Source organism: Crinia signifera, chromosome 6 (assembly GCF_055691185.1).
Source record: "Crinia signifera chromosome 6, ASM5569118v1, whole genome shotgun sequence".
Classification (NCBI taxonomy): domain Eukaryota; kingdom Metazoa; phylum Chordata; class Amphibia; order Anura; family Myobatrachidae; genus Crinia; species Crinia signifera.
This window is the reverse complement of record NC_139222.1, coordinates 70,258,982-70,274,794: the sequence shown is the minus strand read 5'-3', so window position 1 is coordinate 70,274,794 and position 15,813 is coordinate 70,258,982. Positions and strand designations below refer to the sequence as shown.

At 41.7% G+C, this 15,813-nt stretch overlaps 1 long non-coding RNA gene across 1 annotated transcript; it reads left to right on the top strand.

Moving 5' to 3' along the window:
• Positions 1-13,289: 13,289 nt before the first annotated feature.
• Positions 13,290-13,969, top strand: LOC146006966 (uncharacterized). The gene is made up of 3 exons (XR_014444151.1): positions 13,290-13,373; positions 13,472-13,546; positions 13,875-13,969. It is a non-coding gene; the product is annotated as an uncharacterized LOC146006966 (long non-coding RNA).
• The last annotated feature ends 1,844 nt before the right edge of the window (positions 13,970-15,813 follow it).

Sequence of the window (15,813 nt, the reverse complement as noted above, 5' to 3'; positions counted from 1 at the left end):
TACTAGAGGGATTTTTTTAGTGACTGCTGGGCACAAAGGTGTTAATAATGAACGTGTAGTAACCCCATCTTGCCCAATTACTTGTTATTATTTTTATGACCAGGCTTCGTGTTAACCCTATGGGCATATAAACACTGTTACTGCAGATTGTGAAAACACCAATTATGACATCATCCGTAGATTTACAACAACTGAAAGTCAAAACACACGAACGCAGAATTTACATAATGCGGTGTAACGCAGTAATTACAGATCATTTGGAAGTCATTGTAATCGTTTATCAGTTATAAATAAATAGTGATAAATACGGTTTAAAGACAAGGCTCATAAGTTACCGAACTAAAGACATGTTGGCCAGGATCCCAAATGTTGTTCTGTGACATCATGCCCCTAGTTTATAGACAGGGGGTTTATAGAAACGGAAGGAAGGTTATGGAACAATAAAGTGACACATGGGGGATTGGGCATTTCTTGCTGAACCCAAACTAAGGGCCTAATCTAGTTTATGCACACCTCCAATGATTTTTGCTCTATGTGTTTGCAGGTTCAGCACTGTGCACATACACGTCAGTAAATGCGAGGACGGCTGCATTGTCATGGACAGGAAGACAATGGGCAATATTATTGAAAATAGCCTGGTAAACGTGCCAAGGAGAGTGTCTGTGTCTTTCAATGCAACTTCACTAGCCCCAGAATTCTGAGAAACTCAGATGATTGATGTTTACACAGATGATCCGTTGCTGCGTCTTCGGATGCAGTAGCGGATCACAGTAGCTGGCAGAAGGCATCTATATATTTTAGTGCAGCCTCTGTATACAAAGACATATGCTAACTGCATCTATTTCTGATTCCTCAAATGCAGGAAGGTGTCTATGCACGCAACCAAATGCAAACATAAAGATGTTGTGAGATGGAATTATAAATATATGGGCAGTATGGACGGTGTAATGGTTAGCATTACTGCCTCACAGCACTGAGGTCATGGGTTCGATTCCCACCATGGCCCTAACTGTGCGGAGTTTGTATATTCTCCCCGTACTTGCGTGGGCTTCCTCTAGGTACTCCGGTTTCCTCCCACAATCCAAAAATTTACTGGTAGGGTAATTGGCTCCCAACAAAAATGAACCACTACCAGATGTGTGTGCATGTACATGTGGTAGGGAATATAGCTCCACTGGGACTGATGTGAATGTTCAACTATACCCTGTAAAGCGCTGCGGAATCTGTGTGCGCTATATAAGAAACTGTTAATAAATAAATATATATATATATATATACAGTATATGTCTAGTGTCCGTCTGTGTGTCTCCAAAACACTGCCATCTTTTAGCAGCGAGTGAAACTACATCTTTCTCTCTCACATGCACAAACACAGAGGCAATCACAAGGTAGCAGACTAGCTTTGGAAGCATTTGCGTCAAGTGCGCTTACTAGTATACAAATAACCAACATACAGATGAGCCCCTCTCATTGTTGTGTGGCTCTCGCCAGACTATCCCCGCTGACGGGAGGCGGCGGAGAGGGACTCCATTAGACTGGCACACGCATCCCAGTCTCTCGGCGGTTGGGCACAGCATCCTGCCCATACCCGCTTCAGGGAGAGTGGCAGGGTTGGGGGGAGGGGGGTTGTAGGGGCGGCGAGGGTGACCATCGTCGCCAGCCCCTGCAAAGATGAGACCTGTTACAGCTGTATGTCAACATATACTGTCACATGAGGTTCCAATCAGCAGCATTTTACAAGAAAAAAAAAATGATAATTAATTAAGGGCAGGACATTGAGGTGGCATTCTTACATAACTCACTTCTGCCACCTAAGAATACAATCTTCCAAGGGTAGTCAGGGAGGTGGGCATGCTGTATGTATGCACAGGGGAGTACACACATTTGGATGTACTGCTTATGCACATACTCTGCTATTAGTAATTGCTTTTAACTGTCCATAGTCATATCACAAAACAAATATATGTGTAAATACACAGCGCCTGTCTCCCGGAAACATGTCCTAGCAGAACGCAGACGAGAGGGTTTTCAGTGCATTTTGAGCGAACGTTATGCTTTTAGCCTAAGAGCCTGTAAAACCACAAAGACCAGAAACAGAACCGTAGATCGGTATAGACGTCTTTATAGCAGTCTCAGGCTACGCCCTCGGTCAACAAGTAGACAATTATTTTCAGTTTGTGTTTCAGGCAACCGCTTTCTGTAACTGATGAACGTTCACTATAAATTCTAGCAATTGATTGTAAGACACATAACAATTAATTAATTAACCAGACCTGTTTCCTTGAAAATTCTTATTGCCGCGTATCATGGCAAAATGAAATGATATAGCTTCAGGATATATCATGGATCACATTCTGATACAGGGACTTCAAAAGGTGCCGCCGGTCCCACTATTTGTTAACAGAACAGTGATCACTAAGGCCCTTATTCTGATCTCGGCGGTACGGCCCGCGTGCGGCCGTACCGCCGATGTTTTCACTCTGCACATGCGCAGAGGTCACTCTGCGCATGTGCAGGCGAAATCGCCGCACACAAATTTTATACGCCGCAAAGGGGGCGTATAGGGGCGTGAGGGGCTTAATACCCTCATTTCCCTATGCATACGCCCCGCGTTTCATGGGCGTTCCCATGCAAACGCGGGGCGTATGCATGGTAATGAGGCTATGACGCCAGTGATGGGGGCGGAAAGCTGACATCGCCGGATGTCAGCTCTCCACCCCCATACAAGCTTTCACACGGACGATTGTCCGTGTGGTCTAAGCTTGCGTGAGCGGGGGGAGCGTGCGGCCCTGCCTTCGATGGTCGTCGACCATCGAATGCAGGGGGCAGCTCCCACCATGGTGGAGGCGTACGCCCCACCATTTTCATGCGGATCGCCAGCCGTCCGCGTACGGACGGCCGTGGCGATCCGTCTTGTAGGCGGGGATTGGTTTGTGCGGCCGGAGCAACGTATGCGGCTCCGGCCGCACAGATCAGAATAAGGGCCTAATACAGTACTTCCTGGTTCAGTAGCAGGCCGCGGTACTACACATTCCAGCTTGTGCACAAGCGAGCAGCCAAGGCCGAGGATGGATCCTATGAATCTCTCTACCAGGAACCTTTGCTAAATGTAACCTATACTAACACAATCTGAAGATGACGATACCTATGTAATGCTTCATATGGAGGCTGCTTTTTGAGTAAAAATACAGGATTGCAGCAGCTATCTCCATATATAATGTATGGCTGGCTTAATGATTGTGTATATACATGTACTTTGCTTCCATCTAACACCTATAAACTGAGTTGCGGATCTAATTTCATATGTCACAATTTAGGGGCATATTTAGCCCGCCCTCTCCATAGCCTGCTGGCAGTCACTGCTTCCATGAACAATGACTGCAGATGTAAGCACATAGTGATACACATCAATCTATGCGGGAAGAGCGCTGACTGACAGCTGCGGTAGAGTAGGTATAGGGGAGGGGAGATATTCCATCTGTATCTCCTTTTCTGACTCTGTCAGTCACAACATTGCTTGTGAAGTGACTCCAGGAGGCAGTGCATGAATGTATCTGTCAGTCACTGGAGCAGCGAATGCTAGAAGAGAACCTCCTGCAGTACAGTGAGCTGGATTACACCTTTTTGGGATAGCTCAGCCTGCTGCATAGGCTGAACCCTGACAGTTGGTAATCTATTTGTTCAGCCATGCTTATTAATGCAAAGTAGAGATTGCCATCAATGGGTTAACTATACATGTTGACGGTTGATACCGTTGTAGGATTCTATCAATAGCTGAACAATTGATTGAACTCTGATGCACATGCAGCTGTAACTCCACGGACAATGTTCAAAATTGGTCAAAGGCAAAACTAGTTGCCATTTATATAAGTGGTTGATGGCCAATCAGGACTGGCTCTACCTTAAGGCAACTGCCTAGGGTGCTGAGATCTGGGAACAGGGGGTGCCACCGAGTCTACCTAGCACAAAATGATGGATGCCATTTAGTAAAACATCATTGTTGTACTAAATGCAGGTAGCAGCTGTAGAACTTCTAAGACGTCACGTCAACAATTTCACTTGAGGGGGGCGTTGGGGAAGGGGCAATAGGTTGAAATTTTGACTGGCATTCCAAGAAGCCTTACACCTACCCTATGGCCATTGCTGCTGTTCCTTACAGTATATACCTTTAATCTGCCATTTCTTGTTGCATAAACCAATAAAAGTATTGGTACTTGTTTCCTAGCACGGCGCCCACGATTTTCATCTTATGCCATCGTTTCGATCGCATCGCATTCGATGCGATGCAATCAGACCCGATTTTTTAATTGTACAGGCACCCTGATGGGTGATTACTATGTTAAATGCACCCCCATTGTTAACGGCACCCTCACTATGAACGCCAACCCGAAGCGTGGCAAGCACTGCGAGCCCGCGAGGGGCGGCGGTATACCTCCTCCAACCTTTTCATACCCCCACTATCCACGTCGGTGTGGAGTTGATTGTATATAGTGTGTAGAGTGCAGCGAGTCACCATGCCCAAAGCTCAGTGGTTCGCTGCGCTCGCCACACTATATACAATCAACTCCACGCCGACGTGGATAGTGGGGGTATGAAAAGGTGGGAGGACGCGTACCACCGCCCCTCACAGGCTCGCTGCGCTCGCCACTCTTCGGGTTGGCGTTGATAGTGGAGGTGGCGTTAACAATGGGGGTGCATTTAACATAGTAATCACCCATCAGGGTGCCTGTACAATTAAAAATCGCATCGCATGCCATTGTAATGTAAATGTAAATGTACAGTGCGGGTCTTAGGACCCAAAAATCAGGCCCCATCGCATCCCTTAATTAGTGGTATGCGATGGCATACGATCGGCGCCGTGCTAGGAAACAAGTACCAAAGTATTTTCTAATTTATTAAATTTGGAAATAGGAAGTAAACATTGACATCACATCACAAATAATGCATACAGTATCAGCTAGCAGGCATGGAAGAGGTTAAACTCTGTTTGTAAATGCACAAAAGTATGGGCAAGCTGTGGGATTACGTTGAGAGGCTTTGTGGCACAGACAGGAGCCAGCAATGCCACTCATCTTGTGCTTATAGTACAGTTATGACCTGCTGGCAGGAGTTGGCCACCTTATGCTACGCTACAGTAATATAAATCTTGCCACTGCCTTTCTCCTGTCACGGTGCTAATACTTACTGTTCCAAACAGCACACAGCGCAACTTGGGCATAGTTGTTGTGTCCAATATCAAAGCAATTGTAAACACATAACACCTTCATATTAAACAGCTTATATGCACTCCAAAGAATTATCCCTTGATGTATTTTATACATCATTACACTAAGAAATGCAGATTATGTTTAAAATACACAGTGGCCTATTTATCAATACTGTCCGATAAAGAAAATGAACCATCACGGCTTTTGGCAGCAATATAAAATCATTTTCATTCTCTAGGGCAATGGAGTGATGCCTGCAGGTTTGTCTATGCAGAGTGGAAATGAGGTCCAATTTATCATGGAAAGTAATTTTGTAATAACATTTTCTTTTAAAGGGGGTATTCAATCCCAAATCCGACTGTCAGGACTTTTCCGACAGTCTAAATCATGGCCATTTTTGACCCGTTACGAATGTAACTTGACAGTCACTACTCAATGTTCGGACGGCCGCGTTTTGTGGGAAACAGCCGCTAAATTGGCGTAATCGGCTGCAAATTCGACAATTCGCCCGTTTCCAACACCAGATTTGACTTAAAAAAAAAAAAGCAACAGCAGCACAGATTGAATACCCCCAAAGTCTTTGGAAAGATAGAGAAAAAAATATTTACTGCTGTTATTTTACAAAATCTTTATTTTAAAAGTAAGGGGCCCATTTATCAATTAGTTTAAGCTATTAATATTTCCACCAGCCAAAAGCAGTTACCATCCTGATAATCTACCCTACCCCACAAGCTCGTTGCCTAGGGGTTATCCTCGACTTTCAACTGTCCTTTGTTCCCCACAGTTAATTCTACTCGCATATAAAGCTATTAACCATACTGCACCAGCATATGTCTCTTCACTTATCTCAAAATATCTCCCATCTCGACCACTCCGTCTGCACAAGATCTGTGTCTCTCTTCTGCACGAATTAATAGTTCCCATCCACTATTACAGGACTTTCATCGGGCTGCTCCCATCCTATGGAATTCTCTTCCACGCACAATAAGACTCTCCGCTAGCCTCCAAACTTTCAAGCATTCCCTGAAAACTCACCTCTTCAGGCAAGCCTATCATATTTAAGTTCCACACGCATATCCCTCTGAGGCACTTATGTATTATATAGCTTCCCTCCTGGACCTACAACTTGGCGGGACTGCTATGCTATTACTGGTGCCTGTCCTTGTGTTTCCCTCCTATATCCCTATAGATTGTAAGCTTGCAGCAGGGCCCTCTAACCTCCAAGTCTGTCTGTTGTTACCCAGTTTGTTTTATCAATGTCTACAATTGTAAAGCGCAACAAAATCTGCTGTGCTATATAAAGAAATTGTAAATAAATAAAATAAATAAATATAAAAATAAGAGCAGCAACAGGGCAAGGTAAAGCTGAAGTCAGGTAACCTGGAGCCTAGAAATCAACCTCTAGGATCTCTCTAAGGAAGAAGACAATAGTTCACCCTCAGTGGCAGCTGGTTGGAGGGCTGTCATGTGACTGCAGATTGGTTTCGGAATTGGACAACAGGGTTCACACTGGTTTGAATGGACCTGAGTCACATGACACATTACGGTCATTGGGGATTGGAGCACATAGGTTAGTTGGCCCAGGGTGTCATGGAGGCGTCCATGTCCCACTCCTGAGTCCCACTCCCCTGTTGCAGAAAGCGAGAGAGAACTAACTGCCGTTGCAGCAGACTCTCTCTCCATCACAACACCTACATGTCCTCTCTTTCTACCATTGTGAAGGTCTGCACGAACTTGGTAATTTTGCTTCTTTCTCTTTTTTTTTTTTTTAAAGAGGAGCTATTTCTACTCCTCCCATTGGCACTCCTGTTCCTGTGGAGCACAAAGAAGTGTAGTCAGTTGCCATTCAGCATAACAAATTATAATACTGTAGGTAAAATAAGTGATTATATATATATATATGGGAAATAAAGGGTGGTACAAGCGCTGAGTGGATTCTCCTGATCAAGAGAAAGTTCTGTCCTCTTGGTCCCACGATGTGTAATTCTTTCCCTTTTTTAATACACCAATCCTCTCCTTCTTCTAAGAGTGGCAGCTCCTCTCCTATTGGTTCCTGTTCCAGGGAACCTTTGTACAGAGATCTAGGAAAAAAGGTGAGACGGGCGCCTTCTGGTGTAGTAGTTTTTAGGTTTAAAGTAGATCCCTTCACCTTTAGTGAGTGATCACCCCAGTAGTGTGTACGTGTACCGTTATTAGTGGATTCCAACCACTTTTTTGTGAGCGTGTTATCAAGAGTATGGCATCCAGGACTTGGGTATCTCTCATCCCCATGGATTATTCCTCTCATAAAATCATAGTGGAACAAACAGAAAGGGGAATAGAATAGTGTAATATTGCTAACACATTTTTATTCTCGCAAAAAAGACTTAAAATATTCGTACAATGTATAAAAACATAAAAGCTTATCTGATGCAATGGTGAGGTCAGTCAAAACGTCATCGCACTGTCAGAGTATCCCTCAACGCGTTTCATCCCCCGCCAATGGGCTTGGACTTCGTCAGTGCGAGAATAAAAATGTGTTAGCAATATTACACTATTCTATTCCCCTTTCTGTTTGTTCCACTATGATTTTATGAGAGGAATAATCCATGGGGATGAGAGATACCCAAGTCCTGGATGCCATACTCTTGATAACACGCTCACAAAAAAGTGGTTGGAATCCACTAATAACGGTACACGTACACACTACTGGGGTGATCACTCACTAAAGGTGAAGGGATCTACTTTAAACCTAAAAACTACTACACCAGAAGGCGCCCGTCTCACCTTTTTTCCTATATATATATATATATATATATATACATATATATATATATATATAAATCCAAATCAGCCGGCACTCAGTGAACTCCAAAAACAGTGTGCTCCGGTGCCAGAGAACAATAGTAGATACAATCCAAGTCCAGCCAGGACAGAAACGGCACTCGGAGTCAGTCAACGGCACTTGGAGCCAGGCTGTTGGAAGGGGTCTGAGGACGGAGTTTGTCCCCCGAAACGTTACCCACCCTGTATGTCTTAATACACTTGTTGCATTGAATTTGACTGACTCCGAGTGCCGTTTCTGTCCAGGCTGGATTTGGATTGTATATATATATGCAATTATTATTGTTATTATTATTTTATTATTTTTTTGTAACAGAATGTGTAAATTGGAGTTATATGTAACACTAAAACTTTGAAAATGTCTAAATTGTCTCTTGTTATGGACCCCATTATGGCTCCCATTTCTATTGTATGTTTATTGGGCTAATGGTGATGTCGAGTCAAAAAAACTGACCACTTGTATACAGGTATCAATGTTTCACAATGAAGTAGGGTCAAAAACTGACCATATCTGTGCAATTAATTAATGATACTGTAAAAATATCTACTGTATGTACATTGGGTCAACTGTAATGTTGGGTCAAAAAACTGACCATCTCTGTACAATTAATAATGTTGTTAAATGATGTTGGGTCAAAAAATTGACCGTTCATAAACCTCTAACAAGATTGTAGAATTTATGTTTCTCTTCTATACAGTCCATGTCTATATTTCTAGGCAGGGTTGTTGTATTTATGTTTCTCTACTGTACAATCCATGTTTATAAAAGAACGATACAATTCTTAAGACATAAAGTCCATAAATATGACTATATAACATTAATGTTGAATTACTCTATTTATGGAAAAACCTAATTCTGTTATGTATTACAAAGTAATCAATACAGACCGGGAAAAACACTGCATCAAAGGTTCGGTTTAGAATCCCAATATGTAGAATCATAATTGACATTACATATTAATTGCCTTATTCAAGGATCTATCAGTAAAATCCGCTTTCCAAACTTAGTCTAATTGGTACTTATTATTGGTTCATCTTTATTGATATTTGACTTAAAACCATATTAAACATTTTTTATTATTTATTATGTATTATTTATATAGGTGCATTATTAGGGGAAATTATCGGCATATATATATAAATTTACTTATATTAAATATATAGAGCGCTCCATTTATTAATGGAACATACAAGAGTAGCCATTAAATTCTGTAAAAAAGATTAATCCAGCTAATTACTTGCGTCCCACACAGTCAATCGGAACTCACAATATTAACCCTCTAAGTCTTGTAAAAACGATGCACTCATCCGCATTAAAATGGCGGTGCGTTCCACCTGTTATAAGGTGGAACGCAAAATAGGCATTCTATCATTGATCCCGTTGTCCGCTATAAGCGATGCTTTTAGCATCATTTTCCGCTATAAAATGGTGGAGCGTTTCACCTATAATCAGGTGAAACGCAAAAGGTTACCGCTACGTTTAAACGATTACTTCCGTTTAAACGGTACATATAGCTTCGTAATCCGCATTAAAAATGGCGGTGCGTTCCACCTGTAATAAGGTGGAACGCTAAAAGGTGATCGCTTCGTGTAAGCAATTACCTTACCAGCTTTCTACTGTTAGAACGTTCCACCTACTATGAGGTGGAGCGCAGGATAATTATTTATAATTGCATTTGTACTTTAGAGATGGTGCATTCAGCACCCCGACGCCACACTATGCAAAGTTTGTATTAATGGCTGTGCGTTCCACCATCGGGCAAGGTGGAACGCAAGCCATAAAATTAGGTTTTTTGAGAGAATACTGTTAGGATTTCAACCCTGCATATAAGGCGGTAAGCCTTAAATCACCTAGGTGTAGATAATGCACCATTAATTAATATTATTTAGAGATTAATTAACATATAAAATTTCTAATTAATTTAAAAAAAATTAATAAAAAAATTAAAATTAGTAGTTGATCTTAAAAATTAATACATATTATCTAAAACCAACACCACTATAGTATTTTATTTTATTATTAATTAAAATTAAAAACCTCTAATTTATTTAACAGGAAGTGATGTCACCAGTCATTCCCTATATATACCCTAGCTGGGGCAATTGATAGTTCACTTGGTGTTTGGACACAGGAGAGCACACACCTCTAGGAGCCAGAAAGGTAATTTATTGTCACTCACTTTAGTATCATTTAACACGTCTATGGAAGCACTTAATTAATTATTTTGTGTATCGGGCAGGTCTTTATTCTTTTATAGACCACATCCATACTCCTGTGTTCTTCAAGGAGATCTCATTTTGGAATTTTGGAGGTATGATAGATTATTAATGATCACTATATTCATTTAACCCCTTCCCGACATTTGACGTACATTTACGTCATGGTCGGGAAGTACTTCCCGACACATGGCATAAATGTACGTCATGGTTTCTAACTGTCACTGCGTCTAGAGACGCAGTGACAGTTAGGTGATGTCTGCTGTCCCTGACAGCAGACATCCCCCCTCGTCGCCCAGGGGGGGCAGGGGTGCCCCCCCCGGTCGGCGATCGCTGTGATTGGCTGTTCAAATCTGAACAGTCAATCACAGCGTTTCCTGTGTTACCGGCGGCTAAGCCGCTCGGTAACACAGAAAACGGTGGTGATCGGTGCAGCACCGATCACCACCGAGCGGCAGCACCCCCCTCCCACCCGCCGGGCACTCACCCGGCAGCAGCAGCAGCTCCAGCGGCTCAACCGCTACGTCCGGAGCGCACGCTGCGCTCCCCTCCTCCCCCCTCCCCCCCGCAGCAGCAGCAGCAGCAGCAGCATCATGCTGCTGCTGGAAAAGTTAAAAATAAAATAAAATAAAAAAATGTGCAAATGTGTGTATATATATATATATATACACACATATATATATATATATATATATATATATGTGTGTGTATATATATGTATATATATGTATATATATATATATATACACACATATATATATATATATATATATATATGTGTGTGTGTGTGTGTGTGTGTGTGTGTGTGTGTGCGTATACCGCACCGATCACCAACGATCGCCAGCCCCCCCCCCTCCCACCCGGCAGCCCCCCTCCCTCCCACCCACCCGGCTGCCGCAGCGCCAGCACCCCTCCCACCCCCCCGCCAGCCGCAGCGCCAGCCCCCCTCCCAAAGCTGGTGACCAAAATGGGGTCACTTGTGGGGGGGTTCCACTGTATTGGTGCTTCGGGGGTCTTGCTAATGCGACATAGCACCCACCATTCATTCCGCCACAAAAAATCACTCCTTCCCTTCTGAGTCCTGCCATGCACCCAACTGGTATTTTTTGGTCACACGTGAGGCATTGCCGTACTCGGGAGAAATTGGGGCATAGATTTTGGGGTGCTTTGTCTCCTTCATTCCTTGTGAAAATAAAAAATTTTGAGCCAGAACTGCATTTTTGTGTAAAAAATTACATTTTTTTACACAAAAATGCAGATCTGGCTCAAAATTTTTCATTTTCACAAGGAATGAAGGAGACAAAGCACCCCAAAATCTGTGCCCCAATTTCTCCCGAGTACGGCAATGCCTCATGTGTGACCAAAAAATACCAGTTGGGTGCATGGCAGGACTCAGAAGGGAAGGAGTGATTTTTGGATTTTGCAGCACAGATTCTGGTTGAATGACCCCCGAAACACCCATACAGTGGAACCCAAGTGACCCCATTTTGCAAACTACACCCTTCAGGGAATTCATCAAGGGGTATAGTGTACATTTCAAACCCCCAGGGGTTTCACCAATTTTGATACAACTGAGCTGTGAAAATGAAAATTTTTTTTTTTTCATTTTCACTGCCCAGTTGTACCACAATTGGTGAAACCCCTGGGGGTTTGAAATGTACACTATACCCCTAGATGAATTCCCTGAAGGGTGTAGTTTGCAAAATGGGGTCACTTGTGGGGGGGTACCTAACTTTTAGCATCTTATGGTGCCTAGAAACCTACATGGTTCCTAAAAAATAATCTCATAAAAAGGAGGCTCCAAAATCAAGTAGGTGCTCCTTCTATTATGAAGCCTGTGGTTTGGTCACCGTGCACACTAGGGCCACATATAGGATATTTATGAAAACCAAAGAATTGGGGGAATCAATTTTTAGTCACATTTCTCTAGTAAAATGTACTGTGTTCCTTAGAAAAATGTATTAAATTTGCAAATCTGCAAAAAAAATGAAATTTTGAAATTTCACCTACACTTTGTTTTAATTCCTGTGAAACACCTAAAGGGTTAACAAACTTCCAAAATGCTGTTTTGAATACTGTGAGGGGTGCAGTTTTTGAAATGGCATCATTTATGGGGGTGTCTCACATACAAGTCCCTCAAAGTCACATCAGAACTGAACTGGTCCCTAAAAAAATCAGTGTTTGAAATTTTCTTGAAAATTTGAGAATTTGCTATTCATATTTGAAGCCTCCTAGTGTCCAAAAAAATTAAAAGGAAGTTGAAATAATGATGGCAACATAAAGTAGACATATGGTCTATGTTAGTTATTAACTATTTTGAGTGGTATGATTATTTGTCTCACAAGCAGAAAATTTAACATTTTGCAAATCGCTAAATTTTCCATTTTTTCACGACATTTTGGTATTTTTCACAAAAAAACACAGACTGTATCGACCCAAATTTACCACTAATTTGAAGTACAATGTGTCACGAAAAAACAATCTCAAAATCACTGGGATAAGTAAAAGCAAAAAAAAGTTATCCCCACTTAAGTGAGACATGTCAGATTTGAAAAAAATGGCTCTGTCAGGAACGCAAAAACTAGCTCCGTCAGGAAGGGGTTAATACCCACCACCATAATCACATTAATTAAAATATAATTTATTTTTTCACAGTATATCCCGGATTATTTTATAAGGGGACTACACTCCAATTGATTATACACTTAAAAGGCATTTTATATGGTCAAAATAATTTATCTCACTTAAAGGTATGTATAAGGCTACATTTAATTTAATTTAATTAAAGGGCCAGCTACATTATAAAATATAAAAAATAAAAAAAATTTAAACATTCATATGTTTTTATTACGCATTATTAGGTATTCAAATACCCGAATTAATCTAAAAGAAGTTCTACAAATCCTAATATGGGCCTATAGATCTTGTTATAATTAAAGATAATCGGGTTTACATCCATTACAGGTAATTATTATTACTCTATTATCAATCAACATCCTATAATTAGACCTATAAGATTGTAACTATACCTATATCTATTCCAGATATACCTATATCTATTCCAGTCAAAAGCTTGAACATATACTAAATATCAATAAATTTTTTGTCATTAAAGGACTTAATAAGGTATAGTACCTTAGACAATTAATATTTTTTCAATTTAACATGATTGGGTATTATAGGTAAACCCTTGAAATTACATTTGTATTTATATCCATTTCTAGTAAACTGTTTGAGTCTATAACCGGACCGCATGCCACTGCAAATTTACAATACTGTAGATTAAAAGATCTAAGAAGGTAAAGTACCATCATATTTAATTGAATTATATACTTAAGAGTGGTGATTTTTCACACCGATTATCAACTTTGGGTGCAGAGTTTTTCTTGTTCCCCTCTTATTCCTTTATGATACGACTAAACACAGTCTGTCTAAATATATATATTATTATTAATTTTTTTGTCAAAATATTATTTTTTTAGTCTTCCGCTGTTCTCCTCCTTTCCCCTCCAATTTAATTTCAATTATTAGGTACAACTGTATATACTTGTACTTGTCTTTCCTATGTTATGTTGTGCTATGATATGCTATTTTAGAATTTTAAAAATGATGTTCTACTTTTTGTAGATCTACTACAATATTATTTTCACCCCTGATGAAGTCTCATAAAGAGACGAAACGCGTTGGGTAACCATTGACTTCCATTGTGATCCATAAACCAAAGAATTCATCTGTATTAGAAAAACCTTCCATAAAATGTTATGAGGTTTCTGTTTTAAATGTTTTAAATAAATGTTTTCTACTGTGAAATTGTTTATGGTCCTTTTGGTATTATAAAGGAAAGACAGGAATTATCCTGATAAATCTATAGGGTGCTATATAACACTTGTGGTTTGGATATATATATATATATATATATATAAATCCAAATCAGCCGGCACTCAGTGAACTCCAAAAACAGTGTGCTCCGGTGCCAGAGAACAATAGTAGATACAATCCAAGTCCAGCCAGGACAGAAACGGCACTCAGAGTCAGTCAACGGCACTTGGAGCCAGGCTGTTGGAAGGGGTCTGAGGACGGGGTTTGTCCCCCGAAACGTTACCCACCTTGTATGTCTTAATACACTTGTTGCATTGAATTTGACTGACTCCGAGTGCCGTTTCTGTCCAGGCTGGATTTGGATTGTATATATATATATATATATATATATATATATATATATATATAGAGGTAGAGGTGTAGGCCTGGCACTCCTCCAGCAGTACAAGTAACCCAGGTGCCTTCAGGAACAGAAGTACAGAATGGTGGCGAGACAACAGCGGCACTCTGGGGATTTTTAGAAAAAATATATTTTCAGCAAAAAAAGCTTCCAACGTTTCGGGGTATGTGACACCCCTTTGTCAAGGTTATACGTGCAATAATAGGTACATACATGTGCTTACCTTTATCATAACAAGTGAGAAGAGTGAGCGAACCTTTATCATTTGCTCATTTGCTCACTCTTCTCACTTGAAGACTTATGTCTGGCACAAGTCTGACAAGAAGAAATAAAACGAGAGACATCCTGTTTCATGGCAGGCCACCAAACTGCTCGGGACAAATGTTCTAGGGTCTTGGTTATGCCAGGATGTCCGGCGAGTCTGCTAGAATGGAAGTCCTTGATGACCAAATCTCGCAGTTCCTTGGGAACAAAGAGACGACCTTGCGGGGAGTTCTGGGGAGCTAACGACTGAGAGGCGATGACACGGGACGCCAAATCCTGGTTTGGTAGCTAGTCGCTACTCGCGTCTGCATCCGGCGGAAGAACGGAGGAGATGACGCGGCGACGTCCCGGCTGCCTAGCAACAGTCGGGGCGCGTCGCCCACGGAGTACCGGAGCAGCGCTGCCTGAGCCGCTCCTAACAGATACTAAGTAACTTGTACCACCTCTTTCATTGTGTACCTGATTTCATGCCCGTGCGGCCTTCACTATGTGGGTAAATCTGACAGAAATCTGCGTGACAGGATGGCGAGTCATCGGGTTGCCATACGAGCTGCACTTCTTTCTGGGACTAGTGACCAGCCAGTTGCGAGACACTTTGCACTGGCTGGTCATAGTATGGCTAATTTGCACTACATTATAATTGATCATGTCCCGGCGCGCTTGAGGGGTGGGAACAGATCATTGGCTCTCCTTCAGTGTGAATCGCGCTGGATACACCGTTTGAGAACCATGGTCCCTTTTGGCCTCAATGATCACTTGGGTCTGCATGCCTTTCTTTAGAGGGGGGAGTTTAGGATGTCCAGAGCTTTTCACATTCTTTGTATATTTATTCATTGAGTGCACTTCACAGTTTCTTATGCGCTACTATGCTGTGTGTATAATCTTTTATTGTTACATTGTAAATTATGTGGCATTCTCACTGTGTAGTACTCATTACTGCCTCCGTCATGGTTATGTGTTTTTAACTGCACGACAGGTATCGGATGACCCGCATGCCGGCTCTCCGCTCACTATTTGTGACGTCAGCTGTCAGCGTCAGTTGCCATGGTGTGGGAATCGCGTGTACATACGTGACCATGGCAA